Here is a 22734-nt window from a genome sequence, read left to right as displayed (position 1 = left end):
GACGGGTGTGTATGTGTGTGTGTACATCCATATTTGTGTGTGTGTGTGTGTGTGTGTGTGCATATATGCGCCATATGGGATTGTTTGCGTGCAGGTGTGTCTGTATAACTTTATCAAACTGGCGTGCAGTGCAGTGAACATGGTTTTTGTCAATTTTAATCCACATGGAAGAAGGGAAACTCGCTGGCTGAGAAAGAAAAATATCTGGTTCTCCACAAGTTGGCTAAAAAAAGCGTAAAACAAAAACAGACATGAAACTCAATGTTAACAAAATTAAACACAGTTTAATCCTTAAACCACTACTGAAATTCTGCAAAAACAATGGCTGCCGATCTCCGAGGCTCACGACAGGGCACAGAGTGATGTAGAGGATACGGAGAAAAAGGAGGGACAAGAACGAATGAGGCAGAGAGGGATGAAGAGACAAAGAGGGAGGGAGGCATGTTAAATCGCTCTGCTTGGCAGCAGCTCGACAGTTAGCCTTTCAGTACAATTTATGGACGGGCTCAAGCTTCAGAAAGGTCTTCATCAAGTGAAACAATAGAGAAATGGATTAGGCTGACCCTCTGCCTCAGCCCTCCTCCATCACTCCATCTGTACTTATCCATCCACCTCTGTATTGTGACCCAAACAACAGGCCCTCCAGGGTCAGTGGCTTGGGCTGAGGCCAAGATTGCTCTCTTTCTCCCTCCCTTCCTTCGCCCCTCCCTGGGAGCACCTTCCCACCCTTAAAAAACTCTCTCTGGTTTGTGTCAGTCTAATGAACAGTCTCTTAACTGTTCTACGGCAAGAAAGCAGATGGAACCCTGGGACAATTTACAGCACAGAGAGAGAAAATGAAGGAGGGCAGTTAAGTTGAAAAGGGGAGTAGGAAATGCACTTTCAAAATGTCTCTCTGGCCAGTGAGCCCAAAATATGCCTTACATTTGCACATTCTTCCAATTTATCTCTTATTGAATTAAGGTTTCAGACTCCTGGACGCCTTTCAGGAGAATATAGTAGAAGAAGAGAAAGGCAGAGTGAGACAAAGATATACGTGTCAGAGGAAGGACTAAATCTGGGCAATTTCTCTTGAGACGTCTGTTTTGTGTGGATGATAGGTATATAGCATATAGTGATGCTTCACAATACAATGACCACCAAACAAAGCTCAACTCCAGTCAATAGGAAAGGTTTTACCTAAACTGTACATTAACCACATATAGGTTCCATGAGGTAATTACCACATAAGGGCAAAATGTATCTAGTCAAGATCTGGCCTCAATTGTCTTGTTTCCATTAGGCTAAAAAGTGGCCGCTGGAAAGCTTCAGGCCACGCCCTCTCAAATGGCCACTCACTCGGCATGTCTTCATTTTAAAAAAAAGGCCCCAGAGGGATTTACGAGACTCTGGAGGTGAGGTATAGTTTTCGATCATGTAATCGCTTAGCAACGGTTTCAACCGTGATATCTAATACGCTACGGATTAAACATGGGAGTCGCAGCTGTGGCTGCTGTCGTTAACTGTGCACAACATCTGCCGCTGATCACAAACAAACCAGCATGGCTTATTATGCACATCGTCAACCGATGATCATAAACAAACGGGAATGCTAACTGTACACAAAGTGTCCTCCGCTGATCGTGAATTAACCGGCATACTAGAGTGTCCGGTGCTTGTTGTAAAAAAAACGAATTCTCCGGGGGGCATAAATATGTTCTATCTCCCGACTGTGAAAAATGTTGTGTTGGGTTTGCTGTTTGTGTTTAGCTCTCAAAGTGCACAAGATTGATGCATTTAAGTTAAAAAAAATTGATGAATTGTAATGCCATCGCCGCCATATTGCTGAAATAGTAGCAATGGACAGCCAAGCAAAGTTTAAAAGGGCGGATTCTTGCATTCAGGTGGAGGTTAGGGTGGTAGAGCAGTGGACTTTTACCCAGGAGAATGGGGTTTTGAAACAAAAGAAAACCATTTTCAACACGTTCTAAATGACGTTTTGAAACAAAACTAATGTTTTTTACGTAAATTGCGTCAGTCACGTGAACCTTGTAATTACTTCATTTCCGGCATTTACGTACATTTATTTAATGTTTAAACCATCTGTGAAGAAGTTTTTTGCCCTAAACCTAAGGTCAGTGGTTTTACAACATAAAACCACAGAAACTGCAGTCTTACAACCATTGACAGTGTGCTATTTTTAGAATGCGACAGAATTTGTGGTACTGACACACGACCTATTCTTCCGTTTATGTTGGAGAACTTGTCGCTGACTTCAACCATTTCGTTTACAAATCACAACACTGAATGTACTGCTGCAGACACATAGTTAGTTCAGATCCACAAAACACATAATAAAACAAACAAACTACCAACATGGGGGCGGTAACATTAAACCAGCAACAAAACTGCTGTTATTATCAATGGAGTCTGGTGGCTAAAAAACTAAAGATAATAGCTTCATTGTACTGCTGTAAAAAGTACTGCAAGGTAAAGAAGAGAAGCTATTTATTTTGATATAGCATACACTTAAACTCATTCTGTTAGTTTGTTTGTGTCTCGGATCTAAGCTAGCCATCTAAATAGCGTCCACAGCAGTACATTGCTTTGCTTCCATGCCAGAACTTTACTTCTCTAAACAAGGAAAATACCTTCCGCTGTGGGCAATACATGATAAAATTATATCATAATATTGTTAAATTTGTTTAATTAAAGCAGTCCTCAATTATTTCACTTTGATAGATAGTAGATTGATAGATAGATAGATGTAGCCTCAGCTTCCCACGTCATGTGATTTGCTCCTTCAGTACACTGCAAGAACAATTACTACTGGAACCACTACAGATGAAAACTGAATATCCAGGCATTTGTATTATAGAGAAGTATTACTGATAAAGCCTGTAACAATTTTACACTGACGAAACACATTCCAGCCATATACTAGGTTTCCACCTCATTTCTGCGAAGGAGGTTATGTTTTCACAGTGCCGTGGATCATTTTAAAAACAGCACACACATAGACATACGGTTCATGGTTGTAAAAAAGGCTGCAGTTTCTAAGAATTTAGGCTACAAAACCACTGACCTAGGTTTAGGGCAAAAAACTTCCTGCTAAGGTAAAAAGACAGTTTAAAACAGTAGAGAAATGTACTATGCCAGAAGTGAAGTAGTTACAAGGGTGATGTGAGCCACGTAATAAACGTAATTTACATTTTTTTTAAAAACGTGATTCACGAACCGTAAGGAAGTTACGTAGAAAATGTAAGTTAAGTTTAAAAAAAACATTATTCACCAACCGTGAGCCACGGAAGTTACGTAAGTTGCATAAAAAAGATAAGTTACATAATAAGTAATTTACTTTTGTTTTCATGCGGGACATGAACCCTGTTCCCCTGGCTCGAAGTACACCATTTGTTCGATCTCGCCCGCAGCGAAAACTCTGATTTACACTCCAGGTTTACACACTGAAGAATAGTAAGATACAGTAACTTGATGCTTTGCATAATAAAATGTCCATAGCTGCTAGGTGCCCCTCTGAAAATCATTGTTCCTGGAGAAGTAGCATAGGAAGCATGAGGTAAAGCAAAGTCTCATGGCAAACCACTTGTTGAGTATACCAAAGATCTGGCAGCAATGAAAGAAGCCAGAGGAGGAAAAAGTTTTGCTCTGTAGGGGTTTGGATAAGCCAGTTCTCCATCTGTGATCATTAAGGTCCAGTTTTCCATCCACGCTGCCTCGCTCTTAGCTCTGTCGCAGGGCACATTCTCAGGTATTATGGGTCTCTGCAGTGTTAGAAAACTGAATTAAGGGACTCAGAGTAAAGGGTTCAGTCAAATAATGCAGACATTGTTTGAGGAGATTGAGCAATAACAAAAGTTTCATAGAGAAGGTCAGTCAGGACGTGACGTTTTCAGTACAGAAAGACTTCACCAGAATAAAAATGTCAGTTCTGCAGTTCTCCAAAACACTTTGTCATACTGCATCTACCCCAACAAATTGAAAGGGCACAGGGGACTGTCTGATCTTTTAAATTCCTGATTTTACACATTTCTTTCCTTCAGCATTTGCCAATATGGGTGGTACCACAGTATGATATAAAGATTAGTCACACACACTTTTTCTTTCCTTCACATGCACCAGTTTACTATCTTGATGACCTGCCATGAGGTGAACTGCATCTATTAAGCAAGCAGACTGGCACAGTTAGGGGCGTGTCACTAATGATTAAGCAGTGTGGTCTAATTTGGTGTAAAATATTGAGGGAATTTGGACTTATCCTGTCCATCAGCTTAGAAAAAGGTCAATGGTGCGCGGTGTGAGCAGCAGCTGTGTTTTCTGCCATTTTCACAACTTTACCAAGTAAAAAAATTAATCTCATGTATTTTATATAATATGAAAAGTAAGATTTCACATTTTCCTTTATAAATCGCCGAGACACATGTATGTTGACGTTTGCCATTTAGTACCAAACTGTCTGTACGCAAATATCTATCTATATCAGCCAATCACATGGCAGCAACTCAATGCAGTGTAGACATGGTGAAGACAAGCTGCTGAAATTCAGAAGAAAGGGGATTTAAGTAACTGATTTAAGGGGAGAAACTGATATCTAAGGGGCTGATCTGAGTACTTCGCAAACTGCTGATCTACTGGGATTTTCACACACAACCACCTATAGAGTTTACAGAGAATGGTCTGGAAAAGAGAAAATATCCAGTGAGCCTTGATGCCAGAGGTCAGAGGAGAATGGCCAGAGTGGTTCAACAATAAGTCAAATAAGCACTGGTTACAACCAAGGTACGTAGAAGACCATCTCTGAACCACAACACGCCCAGCCTTGAAGCAGATAAAGAGCACACCACCATTTTATTAGGTATGCTCGCGCAACCTATCTGAGTCCTCAGAGGCTGTGTTGACAATATACCAATATACGGTTTCTGGCAAACAAAATGGTTAAACTGCAGCTGTGGATCACCACTCATAAATAGATTATGCATTATTAACTGTAAACATGGTAAAAAAAAACAAAAAACAAAAAAAAACGATAGAACAATTGCGCTAACAGGAGGGGGAAAAGCACACTGCTGTGAAGTAAAGAGGTTTACTGTGTTTATTTCACAAGACAAAACAAGAGCATCATTGTAAAATGGAAAACAGCAGAATAAAGCCAAAATCATAACAGAAAATTAAATTAAATTAATTTAACCACCCAAGCCTAAATGCCATCCCCTTCAACACCCACTGATATTTTTAATCAATCTTCCAACTCTTGGAACCACATATGCTGGGCATTTTTCTTGCCCCAGAATAAGAAGAAATTAGTCACCATACCTAGTGCACCCCAACTGTGCAATTTGCTCCTTGGGCCACTAATTCAGGAGAAAAAAAAACTCAACACAAATGAGTGAAGATAAATAAATCCAACCAACATTCCTGATCAAAATGACATGATCGGGGATTCCCTTGACCTGCCGTAGAGCCCACTTTCTCAAGCAGAAGTGGAGATTTTCAAGTAATTTCAGGACTTTTCCAAGGATTGTCAAAGTGTCATTTTGTGGAAACCATTTGTTGTCAGTGTGGGCAATCTTACCAGGGACAGTCAAGGCTGACCAGAAATTAGCTGGTGGGTTGTTAATACATTCCAAAAGCTATACCCTTTGCTAAGAACCATACAAGTCCATGGCTATAGTCATACTCTGACTGACAAGATATGAATCCAACTTTGTTTGCCTCAGTCAACTCAATTCTCAATGCAACAAGTAAAAACATGTCGTTACTTTTGCTCTCTTTCTCCTTTTATTTCCTCTCGGCTCTTTCTGAACCGCCAACTGGAGTTTCAAGGTTATTGATTTGCATGTTGTCTTTTTTTTGTCCATTGTTTTCCTGTGATGTAAAACTGTATAAAATCCATCAGGAAATGAGTTCCTTCTCGAATAAAATCAAAAGAGACAAAAGAAGGTAATAAGATCGGTTAAACATGTCTCGTTAAATGTTTGTTAACTTGATTGTTTTTTGAATGATAAAGAAGAAGTCGTCTGCTGGAAATTAGAGGCTAGGTGTTGAGAGCCCCCGAGACTCAGTGGCGAGTTACATATTCCATATGTCCAGCATTACTCAACGTTGGCTCACACTGCTTCCTACGGGGGCGACCTTTGCAACCATTCAACACTAATGAGCTGACAGAGAGAACACACCTCTACTATATCCTGTCAGTATTTCTCAGTAGTTGTTTTTTTTCATGATATTGTTGTTTATGGTAACTGCCCCCGTCACCTTATTGTTTTTGTCCATTTGCTAATCCAAGGTGAAGGTGACACAGACAATCTACACTGGCCAGAGGAACTACACTCTGCCAGTTCATTAACTATCCACCCCTTTTAATCAGATGCCTGACTGTCAATGCCAAACATGAATGACAATGATATTACATCAAGCTGAGATGGCTGAGAGAGGAAGCGGTAAACACAACACCCTCTATTAAGAAAATTGGGTGGCTTGTCTGAGTAATTGAATAGCTTTTGTCTCCATTTTACAATGGAACATCATGACGTGTAAAATCCCTGAGAAAGGTCTACACTGCCAAGCAGCTAACATTGCTATGGTAAGTTACCTTTTATGTAGTTGAAGGACAGTTTCAGCATCAATTTGGACCAATGACAATAAGTTGCAGCTGGAGCAAGTGCACAACACTTACAAAAATAGAGCCAGGATAAGCAGTTGTGAATGCCATTAGTATACATTTTGATGGTGCTAGATAAAAAGTAAAAAAGAAAAATCACCAAAGTTAATTATAATTCATCCTTAGGGCAACATGAATGTATACCAAATTACATAGCAACTGATCTGATAGTTGATGAGACATGTCAACCTCATGGTCCATCCATCTATCCATCCATTCATTTTCCTCTGATTCTCCGGGGCCGGGTCACGGGGGCAGCAGGACGTCCCTCTCTCCAGCCACAACATCCAGCTCCTCCTGGGGGACCCCGAGGCGTTCCCAGGCCGGGCGTGAGATATAATCCCTCCACCGTGTTCTGGGTCTTCCCCGGGGCCTCCTACCAGTTGGACGTGCACGGAACACCCCTAACGGGAGGCACCCGAGAGGCATCCTTATCAGATGCCCAAACCACCTCAGCTGGCTCCTTTCGACGTGGGCGCAGCGGCTCTACTCCGAGCTCCCTCCGGATGTCTGAGCTCTTCACCCTATCTCTAAGGCTGAGCCCAGCCACCCAACGGAGGAAGCTCATTTCAGCCGCTTGTATCCGCAATCTTGTTCTTTCGGTCACTACCCAAAGCTCATGACCATAGGTGAGGGTTGGAACATAGATGGAGCGGTAAATCGAGAGCTTTGCCTTCTGGCTCAGCTCCTTCTTCACCACGGCGGCCCGGTACAACACCTGCATCACTGCTGACACCAAACCGCCTGTCCATCTCACGCTCCGTTCTACCCTCACTCGTGAACAAGACCCCGAGATACTTGAACTCCTTCGCTTGAGGCAGTACCTCTCTCCCCACCCAGAGGGGGCAATCCACCGTTTTCCAGCAGACCATGGCCTCAGACTTGGAGGAGCTGACTCTCATCTCAACCACTTCGCACTCAGCTGCAAACGGCCCCAATGAGTGCTCGAGGTCCCGGTCTGATGAAGCCAAAAGAACCACATCATCTGCAAAAAGCAGGGATGCAATTCTAAGGTCACCAAATCGGATGGTCGTCAAAAGTCAAAGGATCACTGATGTCATCAGGATTCATCACCTGGGAGCCATTAATGTTTGAGAAAAGATCTAGTTTTTTCACATAGATGTCGGGATATTTCACAGGATGAATGAAAACCTTCATCAGGACAAAAACAATTTCAGTCTGGATGAAAGTGTTGACAAAGCCGATTAACACAATCACAATCACTTGGCTAATCAGGTATGTGAAACATTAACGTTGAACCCTGTAATGTCTCCCTGTTTCGATGTGCATCCCAGGTGCACAGTGTGTCACAGCCAAATTACTTAGTGTGCCACTTGACTCTGCACACAATGCATAGTGCACTTGAGTAGAGTTTGCTCTCTGAGCCTTGATCATTAAATTAGCAGCCCAAGGTCACTTTCACATATAAAGTCTGGTGGACATTTTTAATTTGGTTTGGTTTGCTTCCAAGCTGCCTTATCAAGCACACCAAGCATTGTAAACAAATGTCCTTCGTCTGTTGGACAGAATATGTGAGGGAAAGAGCTTACAGTTAGCTAAATCATTTGAAGACTTTGTTTTTGTGTGTAGCCATAAGCAACTGTGTTATGTGATTGTTTGACCATATTCCGATAAGGGCCTTACTTCATCATTACACCACGTCTGTCCACAAGACATTTTTCAAGCCTGCTACTACCCTGCCTGATGTTGAATCTCAAATTTCATCCCAAATTCAACCCAGAATGCCCTCTGTTTTGACTCCCTTCCTTCCTTTGGTTCGGACTGTGTTCTCACCTGCAGAGAACTGAACTCTGGTGCACTGAAGCAAACCGAGACCCCCATTTTTTAGCGGACCAGAGTTCGGTTGAGCATTCACACCAGCAAAAACCAAAAGGACTATCTGAGAAACAGCTCAGGTGTGAATGCCCCCTAAGAGTAACAGTACAGGGTGTGATATTCACTAAGCTCTAACCTCGTGATGGCAACATCAGCCCTCTATGTTTCCCCAACAAGCTGTCCATTTATTAAAACCTTGAGGTCCGTTTTGCATACAGGCCTCAGCGACGAAGAATAAGGTTGATTCAGGGGTAACTGAGCCCCTGACTGGGAGCCATATGAGCCAAATATGATTCGACAAGGCCCAGAGCTCCAGGGTCAGGCCACAGCAAGGAACATGTGGCCCTAGGAGGGAATGCCTTGTTGCTCCCTCAGCCAGTCAGAATTCTCCAGTTTGTGCAACAAATCCTAATGAGGCTGCTCTCTGTGGGGGGAACCAAGTCCCTGTCTGTGGGGATTTGTCTGAAGAGCTAAACAACCGAGGAAAGATTCAGTGAAGCAACTTACTCGCTTACACCCTCGCTCTCTGTCTCACACACACAAACCTAGACTGATGAGGTGAAGGAAGCCAAATGTTGTTCTGCAGGCCGAGGCATGGCAAAGGATTAGAAATGTGTCCAACCAGAAGGACAAGGTATAAAATACTAACCAGAAAATACAGCCTGATGTGTGAGTGATAGGCCATGACAAAATATCTGTTTGTTTAAGCTACTGGCAGTAGGTTAGGAAAGCACAAGTCCGCTCAAAAAGTCAGGTCATGCACAAGGTAGGACTGCGGTTTGGGCAGTTAAGGTTTATGTGCAGTTCAAATAAGTGGAATTTTACTGCTGCGACAACAACCTGGCTAACCATTGCTTTGTAAAAAGAAAAAAGAAAAGAAAAAAGAAAGAAAATCAGTGCAAGGATCATTTAAAAAAAACAATTATAAGATAGGGTTGTGGAATAATATAATTTCTGACAAAAAAAAAATTGACATAAATGTCAAAGCCAAATATGAAAGTTTCCATCTGTGGTTGATATTCCAAATTCAATACAGACCAATAGAATTTTCTGAGAAAAGACGGCAGGACGGAAAAAGGTCGGTGTTCAAAGACATTCCCATGTTTCTGATCTGTCTTTGGGGTCAGTCCACCTGAACCGCATTAATTCATTTTCCCTTTCTGTGCCTCTTCCTTTTCCTCAGGACAACTGTGAGGGTAATGCTATGTAGCAAAGCTTAGTTTAAAAGTCAGATTGCCATATATTACAATGATACACTCTGACAACTCTATTGACCACAGTCTCCTTCTTTTCAAAGGGGGGGGGGTAAAATAGTGGCACTAATACGCAACACCTGTTCCTTTTCGGCATCCGTCACTATATCAAATATACAAACAGTGACAGCTGTGGTGCAGGCAGTGAGATGGTGAGGCTCTGGGCCCGCGTGATGCAACAGACAGAGACAGGGGTTGTTTCTTGGAGCACTTCTTCCCACACAGGGCCCTCTCCAGGTCAAATAGCTGAAAGCATGTAGAGTGTAGTGGCCAAAGCCTGTAATATTTCACATATGCTTTTTGAGGAGCACCAGGCACTATCGATGTCTTTAATCTAAAGCCCGGGAAGCAAAAGGAAAAGGGCCTATCAGGCAGCCTGCTTTCAATTACGATGTCCATAAAGACACTGAGATAGGAGTTGATGTGACGGATGGTATGCCATGATAGGATCAATGCCTCCGTCTGCTGAGGCTCAAGTTTGCCTGGTGGGATCATCAACATGCCAAAGACACCAAGTTAGACTTAAGTAGCTAAAATCAAAGGAAGTGTAATCAAGGAGTTATTAGAAGGATCTGACTTGAAAAATAAGTATTTGCCTATATTTTCCTTTTCATACCTGGGTGGCATCATAACTGATTTACAATCTCTGAAGGGACAGGAAGAACGACTACCAAAAGAATTCAAGACAAGAGTCTACAGCCTGGCAGCTTGGTGAGACTTGAATGAATGTGAACATCAGAGAACATGCTGATGATAAGCAGATACAATGTCTACCATGTTCACCAGTTCATTTAATTTCACATTGTTTGCTTGCCAATATTTGCTAATTAGCTCTAAACACAAAGTATCGTGAGAATTCAGATGCACTATTTTAAAAATAATTCTATATATATATATGTTTCCATTAAAAAAAAAAGTAAATACATACATTTTACTATAATGCACCACGGTTAATATTTGTACTAAAATATTAACCGTGGCACATTATAGATTTTTTACAGTATTATTCAATTGCTTAATGGTCTGTCTTGAATGTTAAATTACAGTGAATTATATATATATATATATATATATATATATATATATATATATATATAAAGGAAAAGACGGAACGGACTATAGAAACCCCTTGGCTCTTTATGGTCATAGTGAAATAATCTATAATCTATGAGATTAAAAAGTTTGTCAGTTGAAGCCTACATGCTGTATTTGCTTTACATTTCCTCTAATAAAAAGTGTGTGTGTGTGTGTAATTGGGGAAGTTGGTAGATAAATCTAGCATCAGCAGTCAGGAGTCAAAACAACCTGAGAAAGTCATCTGGTGATTCAGACACTTGGCTAAAAAAAATCTATTTTCAGTTTACAGTCAACATGAAACTCTCTTATATAGCATGTTTTTTTTCTTAGTCATTCTTTTATCTGTCCTCTCCACCTCCTGTGTTTGAGAAATGTGACATAAAAGAGCACACAATGTAATGCTATTTTTAAAATGTGCCTTGCAACACCCTTCCTATTTTATTCACTGTTGGCATCTTCGTCTGAATTCTGCTTGTTTATCCTTCAGTTATGACTGGAGGATTTCATTCAAAACGGGACGAGCTTGGCCAAATTTGAATTTCAGTACCATAACATTTTGAGTTATGATGTCTTATTTCTCTTTAAATTACGTTTCAGTTTACTGGTCATTAAACTACCTGTATTGTATCATAATCCAAATCATTTACAGCTTGCATTTTTAACAAAGAAATCACTTTTAAAAATGTAGTTCAGTGAATATCTACAACTATGATTAAATACAGTCCAAAGTCCAAAGGTGCAGGTTCACAAGCTTTATACTGTATGCAACTTAAAAAGTTGAATGAGATTTCAGAATTAATTTTGCAAGCGTTTTGGTTCGAAGTCACTATGCATCCTTTACTGAATTGTAGATGAGGCTGAGGCAGAAAGGATTCCAGATATAATCAAAAGCTCCAGAACAAAAACTAAAAACAGCAGACAGACACAGTTAGAGACTACATCATGAACAAAGTGGAACATTAAGCAGCTAAAAAGCTAGATTTCCTCAGGAGTTGGAAGAAACCAAAAACAGAGCTAAAAGAGCCACCTGGCTAGAAACACAAATCTACTAACAACTGTTTACTAATAAGTCTGCCATATAGGGATGCACCAATTGCCGATGGACTGATTGCCGATACCGATAAGATGTTTAAAATGCCAACTTTCAAAAATAAAATCCTAAAATCCATAAGATTCCTGGTTGTCTTACCTCCTCTTGAAATGTCACAGGAGCATTTCTTACAAACTGTTTTACTTGTCTTTCAAAACAAACTACACATGCACAAGCCTGTGCGCGAACCCGTAGCCCCCTTATGTCATGCCAGAGTCCCAGATAATGAGGCTTCTTCTCCACGGCTATAGGAGTCAGACTGCAAGTCGACACAACATTTTGCCGGCTCAAAAATGACACGAACAAACAGATAAACATCGGCTACCGCAATCGGCGAATGCCATGTTATTTGCCGATAGGCCAATGGCATTAACAGGGCGGATATCGGCCGAAACCGATGTGCGATCAATAGATTGGTGCATCCCTACTGCCATATCAAACAACTTGGGGCCTATAAAGTGAAGCCTTACACCAGCAGACTTTTTCGTGGCCAGCAGGGGACAACTTGTATCAGATTGTGTATAAGTCTATGAGAAAATGACCCTACTTCTCACTTGACTCATTACTTCTGTCAACATTTTCCTAGTGGGTTTCTGGTCTCAATTGTTAGTTTCAAGTCATCTTGAACACAGCACAATGTTCATTTTGATAATTATGGTTCCATTTAGAGTAAAATAGATGATAAAGCGGGGTATACTTGAGGCTGCATTCATACCAAAGCAGGCAATGCAGCAACGGGCTGCTAAGTTGTGGCTGCCACAGTCAGTACGTTTACATGTCATTTGAAAAAAACAAATATTACCTTAATCCAACTATAACTGGACAACTGAAGTGCATGTTAACGTGTTAGTCTGTCTAATGTCCAAGTTCTCCAACTCTGATTAAGACATCCAGATAATGCGATTGAAGATCGATTTTTGCCAGCATGTAAGACATCACCATCCATCTTGTTGTTCCTGTTCGAAAATGATGGTTTCCTCCCTTTCTCCACTTATTATGACGTGATAGTCAACTGGAAAGGAGGCCCTATTAACCTGCTAAATTGACGTATATCGCCACCTAGTGTTGAGGAGGAGGACACGTTCCTGTCAGTTATTCAATTTTCTCAGTTGCATGTAAACTGGGACAAGGACAGAAGTATGATTAGATGCCAAAATATAATTTTAACCATAGCACATTTAAACTGTGCATGTAAACGCATGTAAACGCATGTAAACCATAGACTGTATAAAAAAGTATTGTCCAGTTTGAGTGCTGTCTTTGTTTCCATCTTTGACCCTTTCACTGTGTGTCATTGTGCTAACCAAGCTAGCTAGCCGATTACTTAGCACCACTTTCTCATCCAAATATGTTCTCTTCTTGCTCCAAAAACCAAAATGGTGACAGCCAAAATACTTAATTCTAGACTTTAAAACAGTACTCCACAAACCAGTGGTTGATGTCAAGGTGGCTCATTCCACTTCTTATATGCAGTCTATAATAAAAACTTGAAAGTAACGAGGTGTCAGTGTTGTGTACACAACTTGTTTCTGCTGCTGCCATGTGGTAAAAAAAGAACAACAACAAACAAACACCAGTTTAAATCTGGACTTTGAACCCCAAAAATGTTGATAATCTATTCCCAAAGGATCTTCTCCCAGAGTGGTCCCATGGAAAGAGAAAAACTTTGATATTTGAGTCCCAGGTTGGATTTCATCCCCACTGAAAGCAGAAATGTATCTCAGGCTAATCTAAATCCATGTCCCTGTGAGGACAGATAGTGAAAGGCTTTGGCTCCCAAGAGCTGGGAGAACATCTCTCTCTCAGAAATCTTCAGTGGATCGGGCCAGCCGGCCTGTCAGCACCAAAAGACACAAATCCGTACTGTGTAGCAGTTTGAAGTCTCTACAAAGACAGACAGAGATTAGGCATGCTGGTGCCACGGGGTCCACCAATGTCTCCATCCTTCAACGACAACATCAAAGAACACAGTGCAACAGTTTGAATTATAGACAGCAAGTGTGCAGTCATGTCTCCGGTGACAACCAACTCCCGGCCCGATTAACCCGTGCCACCCCGTGGAGAAAAAGCACCAGATACAGCTCATAGCCAGGCTGAATAAATTACAATACCAACAACTGCACATCAGCATCAGGACAAAAGCTCACTCAGATCAGCGGGTCATTTCAGTTTTCCAGTTTGTGGCAATTTATAGTGAAAGTTACAGTAGGTTTAACCTCTGCCAATGGAACTACATGCGTTTTACAGTATCTTTCCACCCGTCTCCCAATCTCTCTGTCTTCTGCACGATAGTAAGACATGACTTACTGTGGCATTACACCTGTTTCATTTTTCATCTGTGAGGCTGATAATATCACTATCTGAGGTCCTGAGAGTAGGCAGGTGCAAACAGGTTCAACTTTTCAGACAGATCTTCCATTTATTACCTCTTTTTCCAACAAAAATAAATAAAAAATGTTCCAAGTGCATTAGCTCACTTTCCTTTACTGCCATTGCTCAGGGAATATTTCCCTCAACTAAATGCCAACGCTTGCAATCGGCAAAGATTACAGCATATTATCAGCAGATGGACAAAAGACGATCCAGACTATTACAGCGCAAACGACACATGGGATTCATTCTGAGGAAATAGAGATGGATACTGGTGTCACCAGCAGAAGGTAGTGGTGGTAAATGGAGAAAAAAAAAACCCCACTGATGATGGATTTTGAGAATTTTGTTAATTGTTTGAGGGGGGGAGGTACCAGAGCACATGAGCAAATGATGGTATCATAAATGCTTCCAACATCAACGCCATATAAAACTCTGGATTTTGCTTTCAGTGTAATTTTGGCCGGATGGCACAAAGATAGCATACTGACTGATTTAGAAACATAAAGGCCGGCTTACAAAAAGACAGCGCTATGGAAAAAGCTGCCCAGATGGAGATAGGCCAAAAATGAGATGGCAAGCAGCTGTTAAAGCCAGCTGTCCAGACCAGTTGTTCATAAGGGCTGGGAGACCAGGATGGAGGGATTGGTGGAGGGGTGGATGGGTATAGATATAACAAGCAGACAGAGACAGTGAAGGGGTTTGACAGGGAGAGAGGAAAGTGAAAAGAGTTAATGAATGTGTTCACTATATCACACTCAAAGTAGTAACGGGCCACATTTATCAGTAGAAATCAGTAGGCCAGACTTGGCTCTGTTCTCAACTGCAGAAAAAGTTTAAATTGCAGGAACTGAGAAGATAACAGCTCTAGGAACCAGAACCAGTTCCTTTACAGAGAATAAAAAAAGCAACAGATCCATAATACAGAGATTTCCATTTCCTTGAAACAGCATGGAGATTATTATTACAGTAATACAGTTTGTTAAACACAAAATATATATGTAGTTTAAATGGCTCTCGCACACAACTTAGAAAGTAAATGAATTTCCAAAGCAGATTTGTCTACATTTTAAGATGGTGGCTAACACGTGTTGATGAAAGCAATTATAAGTCCACACACTTTTTCTGTGCATCCAACATCACATCAAGAGTGAGGCCTCCGATCAGTGTGACTACTGGGCTGATGTTGGTGAACAGTAAGTGTAAGACTGCCCTCTAGTGGCCTTTTCTGAATCATACATGGCAATACAAGAGGATCACAAAGAAGAAAGACTGGCCGGTTTTAAGGGTAAACATTTGTCACTACAAATTTCTAAAAAATAATAAATAAAAATCAACTGTATAATTTAAGTAAATTAAAGTATATGGCTGTAATTTACTTGTGCCTAGACTGAGTAATGCATTCAGCAGTTTGCTAATGTTTGTTATTCTAATGATGTCATTTTGAAAAGAAATGAAAGAAAATAGTGTGTGTGTGTGTGTGTGTGTGTGTGTGTGTGTGTGTGTGTGTGTGTGTGTGTGTGTGTACAGCATTTTAAGATTAGGGTGCAGGTTTGAAAGATGGTGTTGAACATGTTCCAGATACTTACTGAGCTCTGTGTTTGTGTTTCCTTGTTTCTGACAGAAGTGCGTTGACCTCACCTGGCAGCCTCCGAGAAACTCTGATATGAGAAAAAACAATTACAAATCACTGAAAAACACAGAGCAAAATTTCCCAGCAGATGCTATATCTCTCCCATGAAACTGTAGATCAATAGAAACGGACATTTATCACATTTGTTTTAGGAACAAGGCACCAACACATGGGCTGACTAATTCTTCTTCACTTTCATACTTATCTTACTGTCTGGTTAATGTAAAATCAGCTATTTCCTGCCCAATGCATATACTGATATTCTGTATAGTACGGTAATACCATCTGGCAAAGTCCAAACATGAGAGAAATACTGATGTTGGTTTACAAAAACAAACATCTGACCACTTCTGTATCTCTCTATACAGCAAATAAAAGCTATCATTATGTAATTATGTAATTAATTATGGTTGTCGTTGTGGTTAAGACGAGGCAGAAGAAAGCTGCAGTCACACTCCTAAAGTTTCAGCACTAATGCTGTGCTGAAGCCAAAAAAATTCCATCAGTCCAACCTACTAACCCAGTGCTCTTTGCCCTTAATTTTCCACTCATGTTTCTAAACAGTTATGCAGCTCAGGAGCTGCTGGTCACGTTCATATGATGTTGAGAAGCTGTGAGAAGAGGATTACTCTGCTAATTCTCGTGAGAGAAACACTCACAACAAACTAGTGACGCAGAGCTTAGGAGCCAGTCCATATGCATGCACGATCGAAAAGGGCTGCAAAGAAAACTGAACTTTTATCAAAATCACAATATGGACTAGTGCAATATCCAATTTCCAGGATGTGGAATATTTGCAAAATATGTTTTCTTCTGAATGTATTGTGATGCTGGAGAGATGTATAGACCATATTCTTCAAAATTGGAAAAATATATCTGTGGTACAGATCCTCACAAATCACGCATGATCATTTTTAAAATGATCATATTTTTCAATAAAAATGAGATTAACAATGGAAAAAAAATTCATCCAATATCATGAGTCACATATTTACTGCAATATCAGTCAAAATAATAGCAATAAGATATTTTTCAAAATCATTCAGCCTGAGTATTAAACATCTTCTTACTATTTTAATAAGTAAATCACCCCTGTCTTATTCAAACTAAATATTCGAATAAGACAGGGATTTATTTGATATATTATTTCATTACAATGTTAGAGTAAATAGTTATTTTCCACTTGACAAAGGTCATATTTAAAGAGCTTACTGTTTAGATCACAGCTAGATCTGTTAATATTCAAAGACTGCTTTTAGGGATGTGACTACACCAAACCAAGAATGAAAAATAATAAATCAATGCAGATATTTTCCCGAAAATAAGAAAGCTGATTTAAATAATATCGGTTTAATTACGCTGTTATAGATGGAGCAGCGAAGGTGTTTGATAATCTAATCAAATCTAACAGATAATTCCATTTCGTCACCCTGTTAAAATAATCGCCTAACTCATATTTTCAAGTTTTGCAGGAAACACAAAAAACTTCACCAAAAGTGTAACATATGATTGATCATTTCACTCAAAAAGGAAGTTACAAAGAATGGCTATTGGCATAGTAATAACACTGTGTGTAAATTATGTAACTTAAGAGAAATAAATGACTTGGCAATTTTTTGAACATGCCTTTGTGACTTAAGCAAGATATGGTAACACTTTATTTTGAAGGTGTCTACATAAGAGTCACACAAGCCTGTCAGAAACATGACATGACAAGTATCATGAGCATTAATTTTACTTCAAAGTGTCATTAATGTTCATGACACATCCCATGTCATGTTTATGACACGCTCATGTCACTCTTATGTAGACACCTTAGAGTAATGTGTTACCAATATTATTGTCAACAATAAAACACTGATAAACTAAACTGATTACTAAACAATCTCCCTCTAGCTCTTCTTTGCTGGGTTCTTATCTGATACCTATGAATGTGGCAAATTGTCAAAGAAGTGATGATCTTAAAGGGGTAAAATCACATGATCTGATCAACTGAGGATGTAGGCGATTTTACCATAGGTGGGGAGATGAGGAGATGATTTGAGGATGAGGAGATGATTTAGGCAAAAAAAAATAATTGACAAAAAATGACTTAGGCGATTATATTAACAGTTTGACGATTTACAGGGTTGAGTAACACTGGTATTGAACTTCATCCCCTTCAAACTCAAGCAGCTGTTCAAATAAATGAGTTGAGCAACTACTCATCAAAAACAGCGAGCTAGACCAACCTCTATTTCCAGTCAGCTAAGTGAGCTAACGTTTTCTGCAACAATACAACCAAAACACAGCAGGAGAGCAGGGCACAGGAATGTTTTGCACAATAGTAGTTTCGACATTTCCGTCTGGAAAGTAGAACATCTCTGATACGGTTGCAATAATATGCTGTTTTATACATGTTTTAGCGAAGTAATATTGCGCAAATGACACATAAATGTACATTAAATGTTACACTTTTTATCTAAACCATTTAACGTATCAACAGCTAAACTAAACAGACGCTCAGATTAGTATACTACTCAATTAAAATAGTTGCTTTTCAGTTTTTAACGTTAGCTAGTTTTAGGCTAGAACCTGCTCGTGTCAATTAAGATGACGTTATCATTATAAACGTTATGTCCAATCACAGTGGAGCCTATGAGCCAAGCTAGCACTAACCTACAACACCAAGGCTTCACGTTCATATTCAAACATGTTGTTTCACCATGACAGAGTAATACAAACTCTTGTTATTTATCTTAATTTTACCACCAAACCAATGCAAAGCTGACGTTTCCTCTCTCAAAGCTAGCTAGCTGAAGTTCATGTTAGCTGACTGACGCTACTAGCCGCTGCCAGCTAACCTCGCTGACCAAAACAGCTGGCTAACAGCGGTTTCTCTGTGGTTTCTTTCACAGCCAAGATGCATACTCACATGGGCACCCACTGGGTGTGAGAGCAAAGCACACACTGAGCACTAAAAGGCGATAAGAAAAGTATTCCTGGTGTTCTACTTTAGTTTTTGCCGGATGCTGATGAATCCACTATCCAAGCATCAAACCATGTTGGGTGGGCAGCTGCGCACTGAGCTCTTGTTTGCACTCCAAAGCCACTGGGAGGTTTCTGGAAATGTAGGGAACTTCGAAGGGCACTAGGAGGAAACAATGTGCCCTAGCCTCTTACCTCCTCGAAGTCTGTGTAACGGTAATGTATTATTATTCAAGTAGGGTTTGGTAATTAAATTAGTATCCTATCCTTCTGTAGTCTATATAAATCAGTAAACATAAGGGCAAAGGAATACATTTGTTCATAGGTGTGGAAATGCATTGCAGTGAAATAAATCATAAAAAACTCAAAGTTTATTGAAGAGAGAGAAACAACTGAAACAGTTTTCCATTTTGACAGTAATGTCGATTTAAAGAAAACCTCTAAATGTCACTTTTTGCAGTTAATTGTGTAGGCTATTTGCCAAAAGACTATTTATTACGCTACATTGTACTTAAAAAAAATAGAATAAGACCAATAAAGGATTTTTGGGGATGATGTGTCATGACACATCATGACATATATATATATATTCTTGGTAATAGTAACATTTCACTACTATCAGTGTTATAACATAAAGGAGAGGGCTTAGTAATGTATTAAGTTTAGTTTCATTTTTATGTTGCAAAATGCAAATATTACTTTTATTAGTGTTTGTAACGTGTCTGTTCAGAACATGGTGCATTATGTTGGTAATTGTTATTTTTTTGCTGGTTTATAGTTCATGAGGTGGCTGTTACTTTTCTGTATGACAGCTGTATTTTGCTATATTGAATTTTACGCACTTTTCCCTTTGGATGAATGACATTTTAGGGATGACAATGGTGAGAGTTTATTCTCTCATTCTCTGCTACTGGACCTTCAGTGTATTAAACAAGCTTCTTTTTCTGCATTATATTCTGGTGCAAACAGTTTAAACTTTTCAGGCAGGTCTTCCATATATTACCCCTTTTTCTTTTTCTTTTTCTTTTTCTTTTTCTTTTTCTTCGTGCATTAGCTCACTTTCCTTTACTGCCATTGCTCAGGGAATATGTCCCTCAACTAAATGCCAACGCTTACAACCGGGAAAGACTACAGCATATTATCAGCAGATGGACAAAAGACGATCCAAACCAGGCTATTACAGCGCAGATGACATGGGATTCATTCTGAAGAAAATAGGGATGAATATTGGTGTCAGCAGAAGGTAATGGTAGTAAATGGAGCAAAACAAAACAAAACAAAACAAAACAAAAAAACACAGATAATGGATCCTGACATGGAAAATAGGAATATTGTTAATTGTTAAGCATGCTCTGCTGGGCCAACAATGTGATCACATAATTTTAGAATTATCCAAGCATCTTTTTCTGCATTATGTTATGTTATTGCTGCATATCGGACAACATATACACCAATACTGATATATCTGTGATAGGCCAATATTAGTCAGGGCTCTTCTAAAAAGAGCAAAGCACCAAACGTAAATAACGGCTTAAATCTGTATGAAATGTTAGAATATGTATATATATATATATATATATATATATATATATATATATATATGTCTCAATTGTTATTATTATTAGACCACCCTTGTTTCTTCAATTTCTTGTTCATCTTAATGCCTGGTACAACTAAAGGTGCACTTGTTTGGACAACTATAATGATATCAACAACAATAGCTCATGAGAGTTTAATTTAAGAGCTGATATCTAGACATTTTCCATGGTCTTCTTGATAATGATTTTGGTTATGAGTAAGAAAACCGTGGAAATGGCTAGATATCAGCTCTTAAATTAAACTCTTATGAGCTATTTTTGTTGTTACCCTTATATTTATATCAAATGTACCTTTAGTTGTACCAGGCATTAAAATGAACAAGATAGTCTCACCAACAATAATAGAGATTGTAGAAGAATGTAGGAGGAGGGGGAGGGCGATGGAAGTCAAGAAGCTAAAAGAGGAACGAACTGGCTAAATCAAAGTACTCTCAGAAATTACAAGCCATTAAGATGGTTGTTGTTTCCCTCTGCTGTTCAAAAATGCATTACATGACAGTGCATCAGGGTCAGCGCATAAATACCTTTCACTCTCACTGCTTGCTTGATGCTTTGGCTTAAACATAATTAGATTTGCTCCAACAACTGATGTCTTGTTCAGATTGTGTTCCACAGTGTGTTCTACATTATCAAAGAGATCATCATCTTGGATATTAAAATTTAAAAAAGATAAATAGGACTAAGCCTGATAAAACAAGAACATTACAACCTTCATAAAGTATTTGTACAGAATATGTGATTATATAGTATACACAAGCACATGTAAAAGTCAAATTTAATTGATGTCTTTACATGTGACGTGTGCGTGTCGGTTGCAACCTACTTTTATTTTTTAGCATCAGTGCTGGGATCAATACCATGACATTTATAAATGTGTAGGGTTTTTTTCCTCAGTCAAAAGAAATTACTTTATTTTCCCACTAGGAAGACTCTTAACTCAGATACATGTTCAGTTAGAGGTTGATATTAGATGAGATATAATGCTCCAACAAGCAAATTCTGCGATATGTTTTATATTATTCAACAGTGGTGTTTTGTCCTCCAGGCTTGAGAGAAAAGGACCATCCAGATTGTTGCAAGTACAAAGTGTGAAATCCAGCATCTGTGATCGTATGGGGGTGTGTTAGTGATCATGGCATCATGGGTAACTGTCACATCTGTGAAGGCTCCATTAATACTGAAAGATACATACAGGTTTTGGAGCAACACATGCTGCCATCCAGACAACGTCTTTTCCAGGGACGTCCCTGCTTATTCAGCGAGACAATGCGGAGACACATTCTGCATGTTGCAAAAGCATGGCTACAAAGGACATTAGACTGACCTGCCTGCAGTCAAGAAATGTCTTCTATTGAATATTTGTGGCACATTATGAAGTGCTAAATATAACAACATGAAACTCCGGACTGTTGAGCAACTGAAGTGTTAGAATTCAAGAATTTCACTTTCAAAACAACAACAATAAGTTGTTCACTTACTCAGTGTCCAAGAAAAGCTATTGTAATACAGTGACAAACATGCCCCTGTCCCAACTTTTTTTCAGTTGAATATATGTCAAAATGATTTATGATCCCAATCAAGTTTTGGAGAACTGGGTTGTAAACTCAGCAGGGCTTTAAAACGCATGTGTGTAAAATGCATGTTTGAGATATTTCAAGCTTTTGAAATCAATGGAACATGATGACTGACCCTTGTCTACACTGCTTGAAGTGGATCCAACTGTTAAAAATAAAATACATCTATATTGTGTATCTATTGGATCAGTCCAGCCCAAACACACAGCACACAATGACAAGTAAAAACTTATTCTCAGAGATTTTTTGGGGGGACAAGAGTTGTCACATGGGGGCAGTATGACTACCTAACCACGCTGTAAATTGTCCACATTCTGCATACTGTAGCAGCATTCACACCCTATTTACAGAATCTATGGTGCTCCATTTTAAGTGAAAGCTATAATGTAGCTCATATAGCCAACTGTAAATGTGGCACCATGAGCACCTTATATGAGTGCTATGAGTCCGATATGCATTATTCATGACTGGTAGGTCATAACTGCTTTAACAGCATTAATATTCATCATATTCTATTGTGCAATACAAATGTTTCAAAATGCATCTGACTACTTAACACCTCCACTGTGGCAGATTAAGTCGAACTGTCTCATTCAAAAGCACTTTGACTGTTAGAGCAGAGCAGAGCACTTGTCATTTACTTTGCCCAGCTTGGATTTTCACAGCATGACCTCTGGA

General features: G+C 39.5%; 1 protein-coding gene across 1 annotated transcript in view; it reads right to left on the bottom strand.

Moving 5' to 3' along the window:
• disp1 (dispatched homolog 1 (Drosophila)) overlaps positions 1-18979 on the bottom strand; it is a 109680-nt gene extending 90701 nt beyond the window's left edge. The window contains exons 1-2 of the mRNA XM_059355786.1: positions 18832-18979; positions 15874-15945 (exon numbers count right to left, since the gene is read on the bottom strand). The gene's annotated coding sequence lies outside the window, so the exon portion shown is untranslated. The remainder of the gene's footprint in view (positions 1-15873; positions 15946-18831) is intronic.
• Positions 18980-22734: the final 3755 nt, after the last annotated feature.

Source organism: Centropristis striata, chromosome 18, assembly GCF_030273125.1.
Source record: "Centropristis striata isolate RG_2023a ecotype Rhode Island chromosome 18, C.striata_1.0, whole genome shotgun sequence".
Lineage (NCBI taxonomy): Eukaryota > Metazoa > Chordata > Actinopteri > Perciformes > Serranidae > Centropristis > Centropristis striata.
Note: the sequence above shows the minus strand (reverse complement) of the source record. Positions and strands in the feature narration are given on the sequence as shown.